Genomic DNA, 7,385 nt, shown 5'->3' on the forward strand with positions numbered 1-7,385 from the left:
CTTATACTTGGAGCCTTTACTGTGGTGACTGTGATAGAAAGACTTAAAAACAGTCAGACAGAGAACAACAAAAACCTGATGAGTGTTTATTTGCACTGTAGATATGGCCAAGGGAAAAGGCAGAGACCAGGCGTTACTCAGATGCCCACTACATGCCAGGCTCTGTGCTTAGTGCCTTACAAATATTGCATTTGATGAGATGGGAGAACTGAGCTTTGTCCAGTTATGTCCTAGTTCATATTTCAGGAATCTCACAATTAAGTAGAAATGTCCCTCCTGTCTCCCTGCCTCAAATAGGGGAACCACCTGATCAGATGCCCACCCAAATTCCCAAGCTACCTGCAAAAACAGGGTCTTTGAAAGGACCCATGGAGGGGCACAGCTGCCTAACAGCTCCCTTCTCCTTTCCATCCAGCAGACATCATCAGTCCATGGGGAGTGGAGCAGTGGGGAAGCTGGGGAAGACAGACATGCTAGATGAACGTGATCCTTCTAGGGAGCTTAAAGTAGAAAGGTATTACGGTATATTTTTAAAATACATACGGAGTGCATCCGGGAAGTGCATCATGCTAGTGGGGCCAAAGGTGGTGTGTATCCTGAGATTTCTCTCTGTTATTTGTAAAAAGGAATCATCTGAGAATTTGAAATCCTGTTCAGGTAAGGATTCCCAAGAATCTTCTGAAATACCTGGATGCAATTATTTTAACTTTTACAGGACAGTTGTGGCCCAGAGGGCTTGCCTGCTGCCCCAGAAGCAGAATTCAGAAAGCTTCTGAAGCTTTGCATTCGGGAGTCAACAAGTGTTTGCTTCCCAGATGTTCTTTTTAGATTGTGATCCTATCTTTGCATTTTACATTTCTCTGTGACAGAAAGGATTTCATGTGATGAGTGTGTGAGTGTGTATAAGCTAGCAGGGAACAGCTCTATAGTGTTTTTAATGCTGAGGCCACTTGGGGAGCACAGGAAAGAGAGTGGTAGCCCCGGGATCTGGAGGATCTGAGTTCAAATTTGCCCTCAGACACTTGGCACTAAGTAGTTGGGTGGCTCTAGGCTTGATCACCTCCCTCCTCCCTCAAATGCTGTGAGACCTGAAATAGGGGCTTTGGTGACCAAATTATACATTAAATGATATATTTTTTTTTAAAAGAATTTTAAATAATAGCTTTCTATTTTCAAAATACATGTAAAGATAGTTTTCATCATTCACCCTTGAAAAAATCTTGTGTTCCAAATTTTTCTCCCTTCCTTCCTCTTACTCCCTCACTTTGACAGCAAACAATCCAATATATGTAAACGATGTACAATTCTTCTCTACTTATTTCAACATTTATCATGAGAGAAATCAGATCAAAAAGGGAAAAACTGAGAAAGAAAACAAAAAAGGTGAGAATGCTATGTTGTGATCCACATTCAGTTCCCTTCCCAGTCCTCTCTCTGGTGTAGATGGTTCTCTCTATCACAGGTCTATTGGAACTGTCCTGAATCATCTTGCTGGTGAAAAGAGCCATGTCTGTCAGAATTGATCATCACATACTCTTGTTGTTGCCGTGTACAATTAATTCCTGGTTCTCCTCACTTCCTTCAGCATCAGTTCATGTAAGTCTTGCCAATCCTCTCTGTATTCATCCTGCTGGTCATTTCTTACAGAACAATAATATTCCATAACATTCACCTACCTCAATTTATTCAGCCATTCTCCAATTGATGGGCATCCATTCATTTTCCAGTTTCTGGCCACTACAAACAGGGCTGCCACAAACATTTTGGCACATACTGCTCCCTTTCCCTTCTTTAGTATCTCCTCGGGGTATAAGCCCAGTAGAAACACTGCTGGATCAAAGGGTATGCACAATTTGATAACTTTTTGAGCATAGTTCCAAATCGCTCTCCAGAATGGTTCTATCCACTTACCATTCCACCAATAATGTATCAGTATCCCAGTTTTCCCACATCCCCTCCAACATTTGTCATTATCTTTTCCTGTGTAGTGCTATCTCAGAGTTGTCTTAATTTTCATTTCTCTGATCAATAGTGATTTAGAGAGCCTTTTTAATTCTGAAAACCTACTCATATCTGGAATTGGTTTAATAGGCAACACTACATATATACCATGAAGGGTATAGCACCCTCTAAAATTTATAAAGAAATAAGAGAGGAGGGTTGGGCAGATGGGGAAGCAAAGGATTAAGGAAGAGGTAAGGAAAGCATCCTTGGGTGGGGGGAAGTTAAGTAATAGAAAGTCAAGTTAGGAACAGAATTAAAGCAAAGAATCAGTAGGGATAGAAAAGACATGTGTAGGAGATGTGGGTATGTATGTGTATATATGTATATATCTACATATTTATACATAAATTCACTATAACTTGCTTGAAGGTGATGATGGGGGATGAAAGGGGGGAAAAGAATAAAGTGAATGAGGTGCTTAGTAGAGAACCAAAAAACAATTTACAAGAAGTAAAGAAAAATGGACATTCATGAATATAATTTATTCTACTAACACACATATATACATACACTCTTTTTGATATGGTAATTTGTAATATATTTTGAATCCTCTCTGATGTTCTCTGATGTGCTGAGCTCGATAATGCTCTTTTGTTTTGCTTTGTTTTGTATTCCTTTTCTGTTTTTTTCTCATTCTGTTTTTTCAAATAAAATAAAAAGAATAAAAAAAAAACAAAAGAAAATAATTTTTAGAATTTAATTTGGAAAGTATTTTAGAGGGTATTGTAAATTATATAGCTTTTAAATGACAGAGCATTTTTAGAGGTCAGCGTCTAATCAAAAATTCTGTTTTAAAACTGAGGATATTTGACCATGATTTGACCAAACAGTCATTTTGGCAATTAGTATAATCTGAAATATGCTTGTGGAAAATTTTAAGTAGGGTATTTCAGTAGGAAGGTTGTTCAAATTGTCTTTGGAACAGTCTTTGAAATTTATCTTGATGCTGGCTACTATTATTTACGTTTTTATCTTTTTCCAGTGAGGCTCAAAGCTAAATTCATTAAGGTCAGCACTTTATCCATTATGCTGTGTTCCCTCTTCTGAATTTAACAAGCTCATCTAATTGCTTTCTTTAAATTGGCATATAGTCCCTTCAGTGCATGCTAAATTATTTCTCTTTTTAAAATTAGGACTTGGAAAAAGCTTGACCCCTCAGTAGAGTCCTCATACTCCAGTATACAGAAATTGGTCATAAGTCACTTATAGAGGTATGATTATTTGGAATACTTTAGCAATGTAGCTGTTGAAATGAATTTAACTAGAATTTTGTAGTGATTCTAGTTATGGTTCTTTGGTTCTTGAGCTTGTTATTGTGGTTTATCAATCACTGAATTGGATATAGGAGGAGAATTTAAAAAGCAAATGTCCAAGTCCATCTATTATCACCTCCATACTATTTTCTCTCCTGCATTTACTTTGACTCTTTTTCCTGGTTTAATAAAAGCATATATCAAAATAAACAAATAAAAATAAAAGCCTGTATCAATTTAAAAATAACTGAAAATTGACATATCACAGATCCATTTTACTATTGAGCAAAATCAGTAAACAGTAATGCTTGCTTATCACACACCTGATCTTTAAGTGAGTTGATTTGCGCTGCATTTGCATTTTGTTTTAGAATGGAAAATATACATGCTTTATTATAAAACTATGATAATTTATTTTTAAGTAAATGAGATTGATGTTGTGTTGAGGCATGTAATATGTTTGTTTTTCTAGAGTTCAGAGCTTCATTTTTGAAAAGGAAAGTATTTCAATGCTGAAAGAGTTGGTCAGGTAAAACATTTTTTATTGAATTTGGTTATCATGCTATTTCTCTAACAATCTGTAAAAATTTATGGTAGTATTAGTCTGAATGTTTATACTTGATATGGTTTGATCATCTGATTTTGTGTGGTTAATGCTAATAAATCACTTCTAGGAGATCTAAAAGTGAGATGAATGATTCTCCATGCATAATAACATAAAATAGAAGTACTTCCTATTCTTTGACACAATTTCTTGTTTTCTTGAGTTTAGGTCTAAATAATTTGTTTCCAGTATTTGAAAGATGAAGATGATGATCTCGTGTCACCATAAGGGGAAAACATAATGAGTTCTCTTTTGGTTGAGTTCAAAAAGTCTAGGGGACATCCGGTTTGAGATGTTTGAAAGAAAGTGAGAGAGACAAGATTAGAGTTTAGCAGAGGGATGGGACATGTAGACTGGAAAATCATCAACATGGAGGTGGTCATTAAATCCATGGGATTTCATCAGGTAGTATAGAGGGAGAAGAGAAAGGGACCCACAATGGAAGCCTGAGACCGACCTGCCTTGACAGGGCATAGTATGAATGGGGATGCAGCAAAGGATACTGAGATGCATGGTGAGCTGGTAAAGGTTACCCGGGAGCTATTGGACAGCAGAATCCTCCAGAGGAGCTTTCATACTGAAAGCACAAAGGGGAAAGATTTTTGTGGGGATCAAGGGGGCCAACAGTATGAAGTTTAACACACTGAGAAAAGGCCATCAGAATTCCTCGGCACCTTTGGACAGAATGGCTGCAGTGAGTCATGAGATCAGAGGCCAGATGGCAAAGGGTTGAGGTGTAAGTGAGAGCAAAGGACGTGGAGGTAGGGAGAAGCTGCAGCTTTTTCTAGGAGTTTGGCTAAGCATGAGAAGGGAGGCCCAGATGCCATGAGCTAAGGAAGCTGTATTTTCTGTACATATCTGATTGTTTATTCCTAGTTCCTAGAGTTACACTAGAAGAATGTTACTTGACTCTGCTTTTTTACCCTCCCATTCAATAAACATTCAAGATACTACTAGAAATACTAAAAAAAAGAATTAAAGATAAAATCCCTGCTCTCAGTAATCTAGTGCATTGGGAGAAATAGCAGGATATATCCAGATGAGTAACTTTTTAAACTACAAGATTGTCACAATTTTTTTTTATGTGTTGTGAGAGGTGGTATGACATATTAGATAGAGTGCTCCTCTGACAAAACTAGCTGAGTGGCTGGAAAGTGACTTCACTTCTCAATGCTTTGGGAAATTCTCTAGCCAAAGTGCAGAGAAGGGGCCAGTCTACTTTGGGAGAGAGTATTTCCTCACCTGGGAGCAGGTTCTCTGATCATGAACAAATTTGTTTCTGTACTTTTGATTTCATGAATGTGTAATCAAAAATCTAGTTTGACCTCTCATAAATAATAGAACAGCAGGGCAATGGGAATTTAGAAAAACATAGAATGCATCAAATATAATGAATCTTGATCTTTTTCTTTGTCCCCTCTCCCTGCCAGTTTAATGTCTGTGCTTTAGTGATCCTTCAGTTAAAGGATGATCTCTCAATACAATAAATTTTCCTTTAGCTCCTACGACTGTGTCGATGCACATTTTTATGATGATGAAACAATAACAATCATTCTTAAGATCTTAGTTCAGTTACCATTGTCTTTAGTATACACTAAGGAAGACACTCTAGAGGAGTTCAGTGGGACAACTACTAAAAGGTACGATGGCATTGATATTTACTTCTCTGAGATAGTAATTAAATATATTTTTTAAAATGTAGACTGTAGAGTCAGTTATTTAGGGTATGATTGGTAAGGGTAACATATTGGTTAACTGAAAAGCTGGGAATTCCCCTCTGTAATTCTACCTTTTATTGTTAGAACAAGGTGAGATGTACTTGGATGGGATAAAATGACCTCCTCACATTCACATCCCAAAAGAGCCCTAGAATAGTATTAATAGAGATTTATTGGAAATAGAGAATAGCGGAACAAAGAGAAAATATTTAGCAAGATTATGAAGATCTTGGTGATTCTTTAATCAAAGATGATTTCCCAGGCTAGCTTTTGCTTAGCCAGGCCCGAGACTCAAAATTGAATTTTATTTCTGATCTCACTAATTGTGGGATCTTGGGCAAGACCTTAGCCTCCCTGGCCTCAGTTTCATGCTCTGTAAAATCAGAGGATTGGACTAGATGAATTTTGAAGTCTTTTCCATCTCCAAATCTATGAGCCTGTGATCCTAGAATTGTAGGATTTTTTCTTCCTTTTTTCAGGAGAAGCATTCTAGATGAACTTGGACAGAAATTGAATGCATAGAAAAATGAGGGTGGAAATAATTCTACTTATTATGGTTTTCTCTGTGTAGGCTTGATGAACAGAGTGATCTTATACCTATACATACTGTCTTCCTGGAGAGTCAGTGGAGAATATGAAAGTGCAATATTTGCTGTGAATAGTTTTCGGAAAGTCTCTTGTGTAGTAAGTATATTTCAAAAGGGCTTTTAAAATTTGTTATGGAATACTACTAGGATACTTTGGATCCTTAGCTGTTCAGTTTTGTGTTCAGAGAGTACTAAGTTAAAACCCAATACTCTATATTTTTATAATCCAGATATTCCTTTAATACATCAAAAGCCCAAATCTAGTAATTTTAACATAAATTGAGATAAATGAGTTATTTCCCTTTAAAAAACCTTTACCCAAGAAAGTTTCAGTTTGTGCTTCTATTTTACAATTTCTGAAAAATATATTTATTGAGCTGCTCAAAGGTATAGATTTAAAAAAATTAATATCTTAAATAGCTTTAAAACTAAATCCTTTTGTATTTCTTTAGTTAAGCTCAAATCTCTGTCATGTTAGAGTATTTGAAATGGATGTAGATGATGGGGAAATTGAAGAGGAAGAGAAGGATGAAGAAGAGGAGGAATCTTCATCCCATCACGTGTCTGGTGAGCAGAAAGAATTAATTCAGTCTGTCGATAACCAAGAAAGTGTTGGCAATGAATCTGCCAATCTGGTGGATGTAGGGGAAGATCAGGAATCTAACTTAGATTCATAACCTGAGCTACAATTATTTTGTTTGTTCTCATTATGTTAGTATGTTATGTTGGTGAGCTAAGATTTTTCTTTTAGGAACACCTTAATATTTTCTTTGTACCAAAGAAATAAACAGTTAATTATCTTGTGGACAATGCATATTTTCTTTAAATCTGCTTCATCTTTCAGAAATGTAACCACTGGAAGGATATTTCCTTTTGCTGATGTTCCTTGATAAATCTGCCTGAAGAACTGTAGTTTTTAAAGCAAACATTAATTGAAGAAAGGGATTCAGTTTTTTTTTAAATTTTTATTTATTTATTTATTTTTATTAAATAACTTTTTATTGACAGAACCCATGCCAGGGTAATTTTTTACAACATTATCCTTTGCACTCACTTCTGTTCCGATTTTTTCCCTCCCTCCCTCCACCCTCTCCCCCAGATGGCAAGCAGTCCTATACATGTTAAATAGATTACAGTAGATCTTGGATACAATCTATGTGTGCAGAACTGAACAGTTTTCTTTTGCTTAGGGAGAATTGGATTTAGAAGGTATAAATAA

The 7,385-nt window shown here is 36.2% G+C and overlaps 1 non-coding gene across 1 annotated transcript; it reads left to right on the forward strand.

Annotated features, from left to right (window-relative positions):
* The first annotated feature begins 3,139 nt into the window (after positions 1 to 3,139).
* Positions 3,140 to 6,965, forward strand: LOC105751026. The gene is made up of 4 exons (XR_004230234.1): positions 3,140 to 3,215; positions 3,730 to 3,786; positions 6,151 to 6,263; positions 6,619 to 6,965. It is a non-coding gene; the product is annotated as an uncharacterized LOC105751026 (transcript).
* Positions 6,966 to 7,385: the final 420 nt, after the last annotated feature.

Source organism: Sarcophilus harrisii, chromosome 6 (assembly GCF_902635505.1).
Source record: "Sarcophilus harrisii chromosome 6, mSarHar1.11, whole genome shotgun sequence".
Taxonomy (NCBI): domain Eukaryota; kingdom Metazoa; phylum Chordata; class Mammalia; order Dasyuromorphia; family Dasyuridae; genus Sarcophilus; species Sarcophilus harrisii.